Source organism: Sander lucioperca, chromosome 4 (genome assembly GCF_008315115.2).
Source record: "Sander lucioperca isolate FBNREF2018 chromosome 4, SLUC_FBN_1.2, whole genome shotgun sequence".
NCBI classification, from domain to species: Eukaryota; Metazoa; Chordata; class Actinopteri; order Perciformes; family Percidae; genus Sander; species Sander lucioperca.
In genome coordinates this window covers 24,335,950-24,351,799 of record NC_050176.1, presented here as the reverse complement: position 1 = coordinate 24,351,799, position 15,850 = coordinate 24,335,950, and the positions used below count along the sequence as shown (strand labels likewise).

Here is a 15,850-nt window from a genome sequence, read left to right as displayed (position 1 = left end):
CCAGGTAACAAATGCTTAAATCTACCTTCAAGTGACTTATTTGACCTTTTCCAATATCAATTTTCTGGAGAGAAAAACATTGGATGAATGCATCGCTTAATGAGCATACCCACCAAATAAAATACTTAAAAGTCATGGGGGCCACAGGCCAGCATGATTGACAGGTTAGTCAAAGGTACACAAATCAGATGGTGGAGATGCAGAGTCTTACCCTGAGACTGTGTCCACACTTACATTGCCATTTTTATTGGCTATAATATAATAGTGACATCTCAGGGTTTTTCATGGCTCAAATGGCGTCATGTACTTCATTTTCTGCATTATGATACACCAAGTTATGGTGAAACCATACTTATTTATATCACAGAAACCACAAAATTTTGGTGGCAGGTAACAATTCAAATTAAAGCTGCAAGCAGCGTTGGACGGGCCCTCGCTCCTCTGCGCGCGTCAGGGTTACTGGCGGACGTCGCTCCTTGCGACCGTGCATTTGCGCGGCACTCAAACACTGCAAATAGTCACCAATGAAAAGGGAACTCCCTGCTGAGTTCATTAGCTGACATTGTAGGGGTGTGGCTCAGCATATGGGGCGGGGCAAACCGTCGGCAATTAAAAAGGAAGTCTTTGCTGAGTTCAGTGATACCTCACACAATAGTCTACATCAAATGGGTCAGTAGTTATAAAAAGGGGCGTGGCCTGAGTACATGAGTGTGGTTAAAGCATAGGGGGGGACTCAATATCACATGTAGGTCACACATTATAAGTTTTGTGTAAATCGGATAATGTTTGTCATGTAAGGCTGATTTCCTGTTGCCAGCGGGGGGCGCTATGACCACAAGTCAATTTTGGCCTGTAGATGTCCTCAGGCCTGGACCTTTCTCAATCGTGAGTAATTTTGGGCAGATATGACAATGTACACTCAAGTTACAACAATTTCTTTGTTCATTGATAAATGCTCAAAATGGCCGCCACGCCCTCACCGTTGAACGAAAAGTTTTGCTTTTAATAATTTTTCATCGATGAGTTCTTTAGATGACACAGACCGAATTTGAAGTTGATTGGATGAAATCTCTCAGAGTAGTTCGTTAAAGTATAGCACGTATAGTTGTGGGCCTACTTACTGTTGCCACTAGGGAGCGCTATGACTTTGAGTCAATTTTGGCCGGTAACTGTCCTCAGGGTTAGAGTCTTATGAATCAAGAAAAATTTCGAGCCAATTGGACAATGTACGCTCAAGTTACACCAACTTCCTGTTTCAAAGTTGTAAAGCCCCTCGAAAAGGCGATTCATTTGCAGGAAGAAATAAATAATAATAATTCCTTCAGTTTCAAAAGGGCCTTCGCCACTGTCGGCACTCGGGCCCTAAATACTTTTAAACGAACGGTCATGTATAGAGCAATGCAAGAATGGAATGTGTTACCTGAACAAATAACCCAAGAAAGCCGTAAAAGGAGATTTAAAAGTTTAGTTAAAACATATCTATTGATTAGAGAAGTTGAGTAAACAAAGAAACAACATTGGTTGAGGTTTAACAATATATGTATGTTTGTTCAATTGTGAGATGTGTCCAGAGAGGATGAAAGAGATGTTATGTGACGATAGTATGTGGATATACCTGTCTTAAAGTTGTGTTCCACCTAAATGTAAAGAATGCCCGATGACTGTACTTGTGGAGCTGTCTATGTGTCTGTCCTTGTCTCATGTGTGTATTTTGTTATTTTATGTGAGTTGTGTCATGTGTGTATGTTTAGTTTTTGTCTTATAATTTTCATTTTTTATTGTTTATGATGTTGTTATGTGTATTTATTATTGCATTGCCACATTTTCAATAGAATTACAAGGACCTCAGGAAGAATAGCACCTGCAATGCAAGAGGTAATGAGGATCCTAAATAAACAAACAAAAAATCTGTTCTGTTTTTCCTGAACTCATCTTGATGAATGTATGTTTGGCTTGGTTTATTTCCTGTATTATTTTGTAGTGTTTGGTTTCATTTGTCTTGTTTTAGTTTTGTTTCCTGTTTGAGTCTGATTTGTCCCTAGTATGTTTCACCTGTTGGCCCCCTCCCTGCTCACTGGGCCTGTGTTTAAAGTCCTTGCCATGTCATCATTGTTGTCAAGTGCAGTTGAGACAAGCCTCTGTGTTTCTGTCTGAAGAAATATTGAACTGAGTTTGTCAGGTCTTTCTCAACAAATACCGGTGAGTGCAGCTGATTATATTTACTGTTTTAACAAACAGCATTAAAACTAAACTTACAGCTAAATGTAGCAGCTTTATTCAAACAGGAAGTTACACTCTTCATTTTTTTAAATGACACTCGGATAACTCACTTCAAGGTATAACATGTAACATTTTCGCATTAAAATGTCTAAAAAGACTAGACCTATGTCATATATTTTCTTGAGCTGTGTATTTACATTATCCCAAATGTTTCAAAAAATGTTCAAAACCAGATAAATCAGTCACTTTAAGCAAGGTAACGGCAGTGAGGCTAAAATAGAGAAGTCATGGCATCTTATTATTGGTGTACAAAGAATATGCCAGTAATACATTGTCTGGCCATAGCAGGGGAAGTTTTAGAGCGTTGGCTACACACCGACCTGTCAATCAGGACAGAGGCTTAGCAATGCTAACCATGCTAACGCTGTGGACATAAAAGACACCGGATCTTGTTTTAGGATCTTGTTGTAGGTCTGTGTTTTTATTTTAAACTTTGACCCTCTCTCTGTGTGTTTTCACTTCATCAAAGTAAATTGGAACATTAACTTGTCCATGACTCCTTGAACATTATTTCTGCCTGAGTCACGTAGTGTGGGTTATCTCCCAAGATCCCACACTACTTCACAACATCATCAGTCTGTCTTTTGTTATTGATTTGATTGAGAGACACTGAGCGATAGATATATCATACTGTGTGCTTAAGTGTTTAAGTTTGTCAAAATTGCAGTAATCATACTTTGAACATTTTTATTCATCTGGCAATTATGTAACAACATTTAATAATACTTTTTGTTCTCAGTGTGTAGATATGGCTACTGTGAACTGTCTGATTGGTTTCTGTGCTCCGTCTGGATATGTTCACTTATTATTTTGTTCAATTTCTGAGGGGCTTAGGATGCTTGAAAACTTGTGAAAGTAAGCACACATCGGAACTGGTGAAATTTGTAAAGTTCTGCAGTGATTGGGCTTGGGCGTGGCCAGCAAGCTCCATTGTGCCCCCAAACAAACGCCAGGGTTGGGATAAAGTTCATTTTCATGAAATTTGGGGGGATCATGGCTCTCATCTTAACAAACTACTAATATAATAAACTAATATAAACCTTTTGATATTTTACAAACACGTTTGAGGACTTTAGGATGCATGAAAACTCACAAAACTTTGGACCCATATTTAAAGTAGTAATTATTTTGATCTAATATCACATTTGGACTTGGGAGTGGCACGTCAGCTCTAAAGAGCCCGCCTGCCCACTCCATTTACTTTGTTTTAATTTTGCGCACACATAAAACCTTTGAACGTTGCGAGAATTTTCAGAGTGGGTTCATGCATGTTTAGCGCTCCCTTATGCGTGGAAGGCCTTAGTTGTAACAAAGTTCCTCTTATATTAACGAAATGATGAACCCACATTGGTCTCATCATTTTGGACATGTTTCCAAAATGCTCTCATTAGCTCCCCCCAAGTGGAAGTCATCCATATTGAATTTTGTCAGTTTTTTTTCATGTATTTATTGACTTCCTCCTAGAGGGGTTTATTGGATTAATTTTGTTGGCATAGCCCTTTGAATAATGTGACGCTAATTCGCGTAGCATTAGTCGATACCTCGAACGTTTATGTCGGCCGTTTCCAGGTATCAAACGTTTTGGGATTTTTCCACAACAACACATCCATCTCAAATTGGGTCAAAAGAATCCCAAGACCTTCACGGTGCCAAATTTGGAAGCTTTTGTGTTTTTATGGAATGATGTGCTGTGTCGGACAATTTGAATGTTTCGCCATAACACAGGAAGCTGTTAACTTGAATTAAAATAGTCCAATCTGCCACAAATATTTGAAGGCATCTACACAACTTTATTAAGTCATAGTCATAGCGCCACCTACTGACAACAGAATGTTAGTTGTATGTTACACAGATCATCCAATTTACATGATGTGGTCTACATATGATACACAGCAACATGACGTTTCATTAATGTGTTCTCTAGTGCCACATAGTGGACACAAGAAGTGGTACAAAACTTTTTACATTTTTAGCGATACATGCTCAACGCAGGAAATAACTTATAATTCATGCACACAGTGTCTAATGATCCTGGAGAATGCAAGAGCCACGTTGACTGGCGCTCCATCAGTATCCCCGACCCGAATGTGCAAGGACACATTCATCAATGATTGCAACATTAAATAACCTATATTTTGAATAATGTTTTTCCTTTTCTTTCACACTATGTGTAGATATGGATGCTGCAAACTATCTGCAATCTCAAGATCAGTTTCTGTGCTCCATCTGTCTGGATGTGTTCACTGATCCTGTCGACATACCATGTGGACACAACTTCTGCCAGAACTGCATCATGTTGTTCCTCTGAAAGAAGAATATGAAGGAAAGAAGGCAGAGCTGGGAAAGAGAGGGGCTGAAATTCAGCAGATGATCCAGAAGAGACAACTGAAGATTCAGGAGGTCAAACACTCAGTCATCCTCAGTGAGGAAGATGCAGGCAGAGAGATAGCAGAAGGTGTTCAGGACTCTGAAGGAGTCTGTTGAGAGAGGCCTGAATGTGCTCATCGACACGATCAAAGAGAAGCAGAAAACAACAGAAAAACAGGCCGAAGCTTTCATCAAAGAGCTGGAACAGGAAATCTCTGAGCTGATGAAGAGGAGCACTGAGGTGGAGCAGGTGTTACACTCTGAAGACCACCTCCATCTTCTCCAGAGTGCCCAGTCCCTAAACATCCAACAACCTCCACCCACCAAGGACTGGACAGAGGTCAGCGTCCGTCCATCATATGAGGGGACTGTGGTGAAAGCTGTGGTTCAGCTGGAGGAGACAGTGAAGAGATGAAAAAGCTGCTCGCTGAGTCTGAGCTGAAGAGGGTCCAGCAGTATGCAGTGGATGTGACTCTTGATCCTGATACAGCATATCCCTAGCTCATGCTGTCTGATGGGAAACAAGTGAATCACGGTGATGTGAGGAAAAATCTCCCAGACCACCGAAAGATATTTTCTAACGATTCTTATGTTTTAGGAAAGCAGAGTTTCTCTTCAGGCAGATTTTACTTTGAGGTTCAAGTTAAAGGAAATACTGATTGGGATTTAGGAGTTGCCAGAGATTTGATTGACAGGAAGGGAATCATCATACTGAGCCCTCAGAAAGGTTTCTGGACTATATGGTTGAGGAATGGAAATAAGTAGGAAGCTAATGCTGGCACTCCAGTCCGTCTCTCTCTGAAGTCTCCTCCTCAGAAGGTGGGGGTGTTTGTGGATTATGAGGAGGGTCTGGTCTCCTTTTATGACGTAGATGCTGCAGCTCTTATCTACTCCTTTACTGGCTGCTCCTTCACTGAGAAACTCTTCCCATACTTCAGTCCCAGTAGTAATGACGATGGTAAAAACTCTGCCCCTCTGATCATCTCTCCTGTCAGAGTAAACTAATCACTGATCTAATTTCATGTATTGATTTATTTTTAATCAAGGGAACAAATGTACATATTCATATATTTTACATCTTATTTTCTACAGAATCTGTTTCCTGTGGTGACTGATTTACACTTCATTACATTTATTATCATATGGTTAAATGTGCAGCAATTCTTTGCACAGTAAATCAAACTTCATCTTGACATATGTGGTGTCTTTAGAAACTGATTTCTTCTGGAAGTTATAATAAATGTCTGTGGGTTTAACAGAGGTTTAAATAGATATCGTCCATATAACATGTGAAAAGTGTTTTGGATAACTACTGTTTACTTTGGCCAGTTTCTATTTGTTTCATTAATTCTGTAAGATGGTTTTTGGGTCAAAGAAATCTGTAAATATGTGATTGTAAAATTAAAAACTAAAATAAAGCAGTTGTTGAACACAAGGCCTGAGTAAGCAGTGACTTGAGCACTGGAAGAAAATGTACAGTAAGCAGAGCTTTGTTAGCAGTGCTGTTCTTTTATATCAACTGGTCTACACAACAGGATGTGGACATATTCTAATAAAATCTATTGCAGATATCTAGAAAGTTCTTTGTAAATAGGAATAATTCAATTCAGATCCTGCAATAAATATCCAGTTTAGGTACTAAATGTTAAAACAGCCACATAGTTTTGACTAGTACAATCAAAGTTGTAGATATAGAAACAATTGCTACAAGTAAGAATGTTATTGTGGGTATCTTTAATTATCAATCTGACTAGTTGGAATATAATTTTGACTAGGAGAAATGCTATTATAAATATCTAGAATGTAATTACAGATAGGAGTGTGGTTTGATTAAATGTTAAAACGGCCTGCCATAGCACCTAAGACATTTTTCCTGTTTTCATATATAGTTGTTGTGCAGAGCTTCTTCTTGCAGGTAACAAGACTTACAATAACAATAACTTTAGTTTTTTTTTGTTGTAAGTTGACCTTATTGTTTAAAGCCAAATTGCAATACTGACAACAAATGTATCATCTCTCTGAAAGTGTCAAACAACAATAATTAAGTGCAGGGTATTAATTTAAACTCTGAACATTTTGTCAGAGCTGACAGCCTTCCTCATGTCTGAGCACATCTCCATGACTCCCTGCTACACTGCAGCAGCAACAACAGGCCTCTATGTAGACCACTAACTGGTGTTGTGACACAGAACGACCACTAGATGGATCACAACACAAAGGAATGATGAGACAAAGTTACTGCACTGCTGCCACGCTGACCACCAAAACAAACAAAATTGCAGTAACAGCCTTTTTCAGTTTAGTGGGAAGATTTTTGTTGAGATTTTTCAAAAAGATTTTTTTAAGTGTTATTTATTCCAATAGCACCAAAAGAATGATCATGATTTATTGCCATTTGCAAAATAAACCAATTCTTAGTGAAACTAAGTCCCTCTCCTTGGTGCTTATTCTAAATATATACTTGAAACTAGAAACATGCACTTTGTAGCAGAGTCTCCTTTACTGATGGTGATTAACCTGGTGAATGCTAAAAAGTCTCTGTGTGAACTGATTACTTGTTGAGTATTTATTAAATCTATTAAACAATTTCGTAAGGGAAATAAAATAAATAGGTAAAGTAGTCAGAAATGTGTTAATATAGGTCTATTTAACATTTTGTTTAAATCTCTATTACTATTACTATCAGGCCTTTTTTCTTTGAGCCTCTGCCACCCAAAATGTACGTCCCTGCTGGTGCCCTAGAAGCCACCTCCGCCCCGCTCCACACCTGAGTGTCTTACTAAAATCATATCTAAATATGAGGAAACAAAACCTAAAGAACAGAGCAGAGGTGAAGAGGCAGAGCAACACTGGACAGACAACACTTGTTTCCTTGGAATGAAACTCGAGGTTTGAACATGTTGTCACGAGTTAATTAACCTTTTTTGTTCCTTCTTGTTTTTTGGCTTCAGTGGTTCTGCAGTTTAAACTGTTCAGAGGTCACAGTTGTAGTAAAGAAATGTGTTGTTGTATGCATTTCATTACATAGGTCTGCATTCAGGGCTTGACATTCCCCAATCTGGCTATTATTTAGTTAGTGACACAGCATTTTTGCTAGCTACTATTTTGTGAGAAATTACATTATTATAAATATAGTTGTATTTGATTAGAGTTGACTGTGGTGTGCTTCAATTCACTTGAACTAGAATTACAACCTTTTTAAATGTAAATGACCACCCAAATGTAGGCTCTAACAGTGATGAACTATTCAGCTGTGATGAGGTTGTGCATTTCGGGCGCATGTTCGTGGGAAGTTGGGGGTGGCCTGCTCACAGGTCGCCCTTCAAACCTGCTGGTTTACCGTGCATTGAATTCACCTGAGGAAGGTCTGTGTGACCGAAATGTTGTGAAATAAAGTATTTGCATGCGTAATGGACAGTGTGCGGGACTTCTTCAATAGGTGTTACCGTGCATAGAGACCTGCTGCATGAAGATGATGGGTGAGTATGTTTCTGTAATAAATCTGGGTACATTAAAAAAAGCTATACAGTATCATGGTTTCAAGTGCCTTAGCTTGCTAACACAAAGCTAACATGAGCTTACCAACAGTCCTTTTCTAATCACCAGTACCAACGGGGTTAGTCAGAAACAAGAAATTCACACCTCACAGCTCAGAGTTCCCCTCAAAATAACCTCACATAGAAGTTAGGTACAGTACCAACTTCACCTTATGTTAAGCCAGGGAAAAATCTGATGTAACTAAAGTAATACAAACGTACGAGGAAACAAAACCTAACAACAGAGCTGCAGTAAGAGGCGAGCCACTGGGAGCGCTGGGCAGATAACATCCCAACTTCAGTTTCCTTGGAATAAAACTCAGTTCAGACTGTTTTGAACTCATAACAACAATTAACCTGAAAACTGTCCAATCAGAGCGTTGACTGGCAGCCATACAGACTGGTGCATCCCTAATTATGCAAACTAATATCAGATGCCCAAAATCATGTTTTAAAAATCAAACATGATGTCTCCATTAACCATTATTATATTAACCAATGTCTGGATAAACCTTACATTGAAGGAGTCAATAAATAATAAATACGGTGTGATTTAATTTTTGATCTGTCAGGAGTAGTTTAAATATGAATAGCTATTTACAGACTGTGTGGGCTAAAACACACAAAGCCTGAAGGCCCTATCTATTGCAAGTGTCTTTGCTATTTTTAGACCGTCTAGCGCCCACGTCGTTTAAACAGCAAATGCACCTGCACCCATCTGTGCGCCCATGGGCGTGCTGGTCTTCCAGGGAGGTGTGTTCAGGTGCATTCTGGGCGTGCTGGTCTTACAGGGAGGTGTGTTCAGGTGCATTCTGGGCGTATTGCTATCTTGAGGCAGCGGAAAGCGATCGCGCCATTGACCAACAAAAACCTGATCTAAAGTCAATAACGCAGCATTTCATTGTTATTTTAACAGCGTATTAGTAAAATGTAATGTAATGTGAAGGAGAATTTGAAGGAAAGATGTTAGAGTTAGGGAAGACAGGGGCTGAAATTGAGCAGATGATCCAGAAGAGACGACTGAAGATTCAGGAGATCAAACATTCAGTCGACCTCAGTGAGGAAGATGCAGACAGAGAGATAGCAGAAGGTGTTCAGGTCTTCACTTCTCTGAAGGAGTCTGTTGAGAGAGGCCTGAATGAGCTCATCGACACGATCAAAGAGAAGCAGAAAACAACAGAAAAACAGGCCGAAGCTTTCATCAAAGAGCTGGAACAAGAAATCTCTGAGCTGATGAAGAGAAGCACTGAGCTGGAGCAGGTGTTACGCTCTGAAGACCACCTCCATATTCTCCAGAGCGTCCAGTCCCTAAACATCCAACAACCTCCACCCACCAAGGACTGGACAGAGGTCAGCGTCCGTCCATCATATGAGGGGACTGTGGTGAAAGCTGTGGCTCAGCTGGAGGAGACACTCAGTGAAGAGATGAAGAAGCTGCTCGCTCAGTCTGAACTGAGGAGGGTCCAGCAGTATGCAGTGGATGTGACTCTTGATCCTGATACAGCATATCCTAAACTCATCCTGTCTGATGATGGGAAACAAGTGAATTATGGCGATGTGAGGAAGAATCTCCCAGACAACCCAGAGAGATTTTCTAAGTGTGTTAGTGTTTTAGGAAAACAGAGTTTCTCTTCAGGCAGATTTTACTTTGAGGTTCAAGTTAAAGGAAAGGGTTAGGAGTGGCCAGAGAGTCGATCAACAGGAAGGGAAGCATCACACTGATTTATTTGTATTTGATGTGCAGCCACAGAAAACATATTGCTGAATATTTCATTGTGTCATGAAGCTTCCTTTAAGAGTAAGGCCTATTACATCCCATAGTGTCTACAGAACACAGTATGTGTTATTGTTATACCAGGTATAAAAAGTTAATGGATGTTTCTATCTTGTTTGAAAAGTGTTTTGGATAATTACTGGTCACTTTGGCCATTTTCTACTTGTTTCATGAATTCTGTAAGATGGTTTATGAGTCAAAGAAATCTGTAAATATGTGATTGTAGAATAAAAACTGTAAAATAAAGCAGTTGTTGAACACAAGTCCTGAGTAAGCAGTGACTTGAACACCAAACACTGAACAGAAAAGCTGGTTCACACACAAGTTGTATTTCAGTCGAGGATGATCTTTATTTATATTTTTGAATTTTGAAAACATTCATAATGTCGAGAATAAAGTTGAACTTTCAGTATTAGTGCCAGGCATAAGAAAAGAATAAATCAGAGATAGAAGTTGTTTTTATTTATTTATTTTTTATTTTGAGAATAAAGTCGAAATAATGAAAAACAAATTAAATGTCGAAAAATAAAGTCTAAATCCCATTTCGAGAATAGGGTCTAAATATAAAAAAAATAATGGTGAAATATGTATTTGTTGAATAAAGTCTTAATGTTGAGGATGATGTTGAAAATTCTCAACATTTAGACATTTTGACTTTTTTTTCAAAATGCTCAACCCGTTCTCATTCCGAACTCTTAAAATAAGGACGTTTGGACAGTGGCTGTCAGCGACTAATGCAACGAAAAAGGCGTCTTTCAGCGTGTTTGTGTAACGCACCGGGGAGAGCAGCAGTTAGATAGATTTAGCAAGTAGTATGTAAGGGTGAATTTCCGCGTAAGGAAGTTGTTTGGGGGGGGTGGATGGGTCAAACACAGGACTTTCACCCAGGAGAGCAGGGTTTGCGTCCCACTTGTCACGCTTGCTATAGTTGTTTATTTCTTTCCGACCCGTTCTTCCCACGTGTCACAGAACTGTACGCCCACCCACGACCCTTTCCTGAACCCAACTGCCCCGTTCTTCCCACGTGTCACGGAACCCTAAGCCCAACCACAACCTTTTCCTTAACATAACTGCATCAAAAGGGACGGCAATAGTCCCGACCAAGCGCGTTTACTTAAAGCGCTAAAGGGACGGCAATAGTCCCGACCAAGCGCGTTTACCTAAAGCAGACTTTTAGCGTCAATAAGAATGACAAAGGCACCTGACCAAGCGTCCATATTTTACAAGATGGGTGTGAGAACCTGTTGAAATGCTAAAACCAATCTGAAGCTCTTCCTCCTCTAATGTTGTTCCGTTATTTCTGGTGCTATGTGGAAAGTCATCTTAACATTTAAAAGCTAGACTGGATATTTATTGCAGATTGTATTTAAATGCTTCCGATCCAGGATCAACATTCTAGAATACTGCAATAGATTTCTTACTAGGAAAAACTCCAGTTTCGGTTTTGCAATATTGAAAATAGGTCGAAATATCAGGAACAATGTTGAAAGATCTACCTCCTCTTAGTTTTTTACCTTATTGGTATTATATGGAAACATTGCCTGTTTTAGTGTGTGTTTGCAGAGCGTCTTTACGGAGCCCATCACAGAAAGAACAAATATTATTGCGTGGCCTTGAGTTATTTTGTGGCGTCCTGTAGCCTATATGGAAAATGCTGCTGCGTTTTCAGAGGACTTGTTAATGCTTACTGCGCAATCATCAAGTAGTTTCTGGCGTTTTCTGAAGTAGCCCGTGTAATGAGGACGTTCCCTGTCTGTGCAATCAATGCAATTCTTACAGTTTTTTGTCATAAATTAATTTGCTAATCAAAACACTGAAGACGAGTTCCGCTCTTTGCTTGGCAGGACACGCAGCGTCCCAGCTGAGAACGGGACTGATACAGACAGACAGACAGACAGACAGGCAGACAGACAGACAGACAGACAGACAGAGGGAATGATACAGACAGAGTAGGGCTGTTGGAACGAATTCCGAAATTCAAATATAACTTGAATATTAAAAAAATCTATACTTTTCGAATGCTGAATTTACTATTTGAAAATTGCTTTTTTATGTATTTTTAAAATTTGTGAAGATGATGATGAAATGCTTTTGTTTTGTCAATTGAACAATAAAGTTTTTGAATCGTATCACAATCGTACACGTTCCCTTAATACATGCATCTACGCGGTATCATCATCACAGTGCTATCAAAAATGGCGGAGAGCAACCTCTCCACGGAAACGGAGATCACCACTCCTGACAATTTGAGAAGCGATGTGTGGAAGGTGTTTGGATTTCAATCCATAAATGGAAAAATTACAGATAAAGAAGTGGCAATCTGCGGAATATGCAAAATCCGCTAAAAGAGGCAAGAATTACTTCTTTTCTGCCTCTCTCCTCATCACAGGGCTTACCAGCTGCCCGCCAAAAGGCGATAACAATTGTGTTCAATAGAAGCTCTGCAATTATTGATGTAGTCTCAGCAGCCATTGTTTTTTTATATCAAAAATGTCCATTAAAGTTGACAAATTAAAGTCATTCATTTTATTCCGATGTTTTGTTAATAAGAAAGCGATCACCTGTTTCCAAATATTTGTAATGTAATGTTAGACGTCCCTTTAGTGGACAGAACGTGTAACAACAACCACATGCTGATAGTGGCATTGGTGATCCATAAGCCTGCGTAATGTCGTAAATATGAATAATAGGATGAATTTCAGCATTTAATTTTTGAATATTATTCAAATATTAAATAAAATAAAGAATGGAATTCAAATAGTATTATAGAGGAAGATTGACAGCCCTAAGACAGAGAGACAGACAGAGGGACTGAGACAGACAGACAGACAGACAGAGATTAAATTCAGCAGATGATCCAGAAGAGACGAGTGTTGACGTGCAGCTCAGGTCTTGTGTTTAAAACCTTTTTAAACATTGGACACAGGTACTGGTCATTAGTATTCCAGTGTTCAGTGATGCAGTTTTTGCAGAAGTTGTGACCACATGGTATGGCGACAGGACCAGTAAACACATCCAGACAGATGGAGCACAGAAACTGATCTTCAGATGGCAGAATGCTCACAGCAGCCATATCTACACATAGTGTGAAAGAAAAGAAAGAAAATATTTTTTTTTAATTGAAAATACAGTTTTCATTAAAGCAGCAAGCAGAGTGGAGAATGGACCCTTGCACATTCGCTTTGGGGATACTGATGGAGTAGCCTTGAAATCCAGACCCAAATCTGAAAGATTAAGGGTCTGGCATTGAAGGAGGTTTTCAAAGGGAAAAAAAACTCCTAGCTGAGCCTGAAGTGGAAATTGCCCACTGAGTCGGGCCGCTGACAAGAGAGGGAGCCAGGGCGATGATGGTAAGAATGCAAAGATATGCGGCCAAAGAGGCTATTATTAAAATCGCCAAAGAAGAGGGAGTGATAAACTTTAGAGGAATGAAGGTGAGGATCTTTCCAGATCTAACTGCTGAGATGGCGAAGAAAAGATCGCAGTTCCAGGATGTCAGAGCCAAACTACGTGACGCTGGGATAAAACATGGGATCATTCATCCAGCCACTCTAATCATCACCTTTAAGAGCGAGACAAAGTACTTCAAGGACAGGGAAGCGGCAGATACTTACTTTAACAAAATGATTAAATCCTGAGAAGTCCGAGGTAGAAAAATAACGGAGGAAGTGAAAAGGTGTAGACCACAGAAAACAATGATGCTGAATATGTGTATTCTAGTTGAAACAGTTAAAGTTAAGAACTGCGTTAAATTAAGGACAAAAGTTATGAATACCCCCAGAAAATCAATGTTGAATCTCTTTTCTGTTAAATCAAATTAGTAGGCTATATTGTCTTTAATAAAATAACTAATCTAAATATGTAAAATCTATAATTTAATTTTGTTTATTTTGAGTTTTTCATGGAGTGAAGTATAAGACTAAATTCAAAAGTGGAGGTAGGGTAACTCTAGCTGGCAGATATGGTATTAGGTGACAATGCAAGTGAATGTTTATTTGTGTTAACTACATACACAGTTAGGGATGTGTATGTATGGTTGTGTGTCTGTGTGTGTTTTATAGTTATGTGTATATATAAGTGTTGTACTAGGGAGAGCTCCGATGCAGTCTGGGTATTAGATAAACAGGAAGATAACAATTACTGTTTCAAACAATGATGAAGCATTCTAAAATGCCAAGAAATGTCTGAAGATGGCTTACAGTAACATATGTAGCATCAGAAACAAATTAATTGAAATCTCTAAAATATTAATGCTTAATCAATTGCACATTTTAGCTGTGTCAGAAACGCATCTGGACTCAACATTTGAGGATGGATCTTTGAATATACAGGGATTCTGCCTCGTAAGGAGGGATAGAAATGCATTTGGTGGAGGAGTTGCATTTTTTATTCAGGATCACATACCAATTAACATTAGAAGTGACTTAATGCAAACAGAGGTGGAGGCACTATGGCTGCAAACACAACTGCCACATTTGAAGCCCATGCTGATTGGCTGTTGTTATAGACCACCAAGAGCGAACAGTGAATATCTAGATAAAATATGTGAAATGCTAGAACATGGGTGTGATGGCAGTTATGAAATCTGTTTTATGGGACATCTCAATATAGATTGGAATGCATTAGGTTGTTCAATGAAAAAAAGGCTTCAGAATGTTACAGATTTGTGTGGTTTGTCACTAACAAACCAACTAGAACATTTACTAAGAGGGACGGCACAATTACTTCCACGTGTATTGATCATATTTTCACTAGTGCAGTTGAGCTATGCTCAAAGGTATTATCTATACTGACTGGCTGTAGTGATCATAATTTAATTGCAGTTGTTAGAAGAGCAAAAGTGCCGAAGCCTGGACCTAAAGTAATACAAAAGAGATCATACAAATAGGTTGATCAGGACAGATTTAGAAATTATGTAAAAGAGGTATGTTGGTCAGATGTATTACTGAAAACAAATCCTGATGACGCACTGAAACATGTTGTTGATATTTTTATGCCTATAGTTGAAAAGCGTGCTCCAGTGAAGAAGTTTACGGTCAGAAGCATCAGTACACCATGGTTAGATAAGGAGTTAAAGGAATATATGGTGGAACGTGATTTAGAAAAATTAACAGCAATAAGATCTGGTTATCAATCAGACTGGCAAATCTACCATAAACTAAGAAACTTTCTAACTAATTTAAATAGAAAGAAAAATAAAATGTATTATAAAGCCAGGATTAATGATATTAAAAATGATAGTTAAAGATTATGGAATACGCTGAACAGCTTAATGGGAAAGAGCACCATGATTCCACCAGATTCATGGAAATGTCCTCACCAAACCAGCGGAGATTGCAAACCACCTTAATAATTATTTTATATATAAAATAAATGATTTTAGAAATAATATGACAAAAATAGAGAATGAGAAATCGTATTTATTAATAAAAGAGAAAATCATGACACGCAAAAATTGTAACTTCAAATTTGCAAGAGTAAATATTAACAAAGTAGAAAATATGTTGTAAAGATAAACAGCCAGGTGTGGACGGCTTTGACGGTAAACTACTTAAATTGGTTGCAGACTTAATTGCCCCCGTTATCTGTCATATTATAAACCAAAGTCTAAGGGCGTTTTCGCACATGAAAGTCCGAACCAAGGTCCGGACCGAGGTTCATGTTTTTCCATTTGATCCGGTAAGTTTTGGTTTCACACTGCAGTTACTATGCATTGTTAAGATCTATACGTAACAAAACTATGTCCTGCCGTCATCACATACGTGAGCTGCGTCTCCAGATACTTATAATTGATTGGTTTGTAGACGGGCTTCCCTGTCCTCTCGTATCTCTCTTTGGGAACTTTCTTTCTGGAGAATTTATTCAGAGACAAACGGAAACCTACACTGTACAT

General features: G+C 38.8%; 1 protein-coding gene and 1 long non-coding RNA gene across 2 annotated transcripts in view; both read left to right on the top strand.

The window, feature by feature from the left end:
• LOC116048446 (VPS10 domain-containing receptor SorCS3-like) overlaps nt 1-15,850 on the top strand; it is a 1,378,075-nt gene that overhangs the window by 339,746 nt on the left and 1,022,479 nt on the right. The window lies entirely within an intron of this gene.
• Nucleotides 5,022-9,849, top strand: LOC118494874. Its single transcript, XR_004897080.1, has 3 exons — nt 5,022-5,187; nt 7,260-7,264; nt 9,746-9,849. It is a non-coding gene; the product is annotated as an uncharacterized LOC118494874 (long non-coding RNA).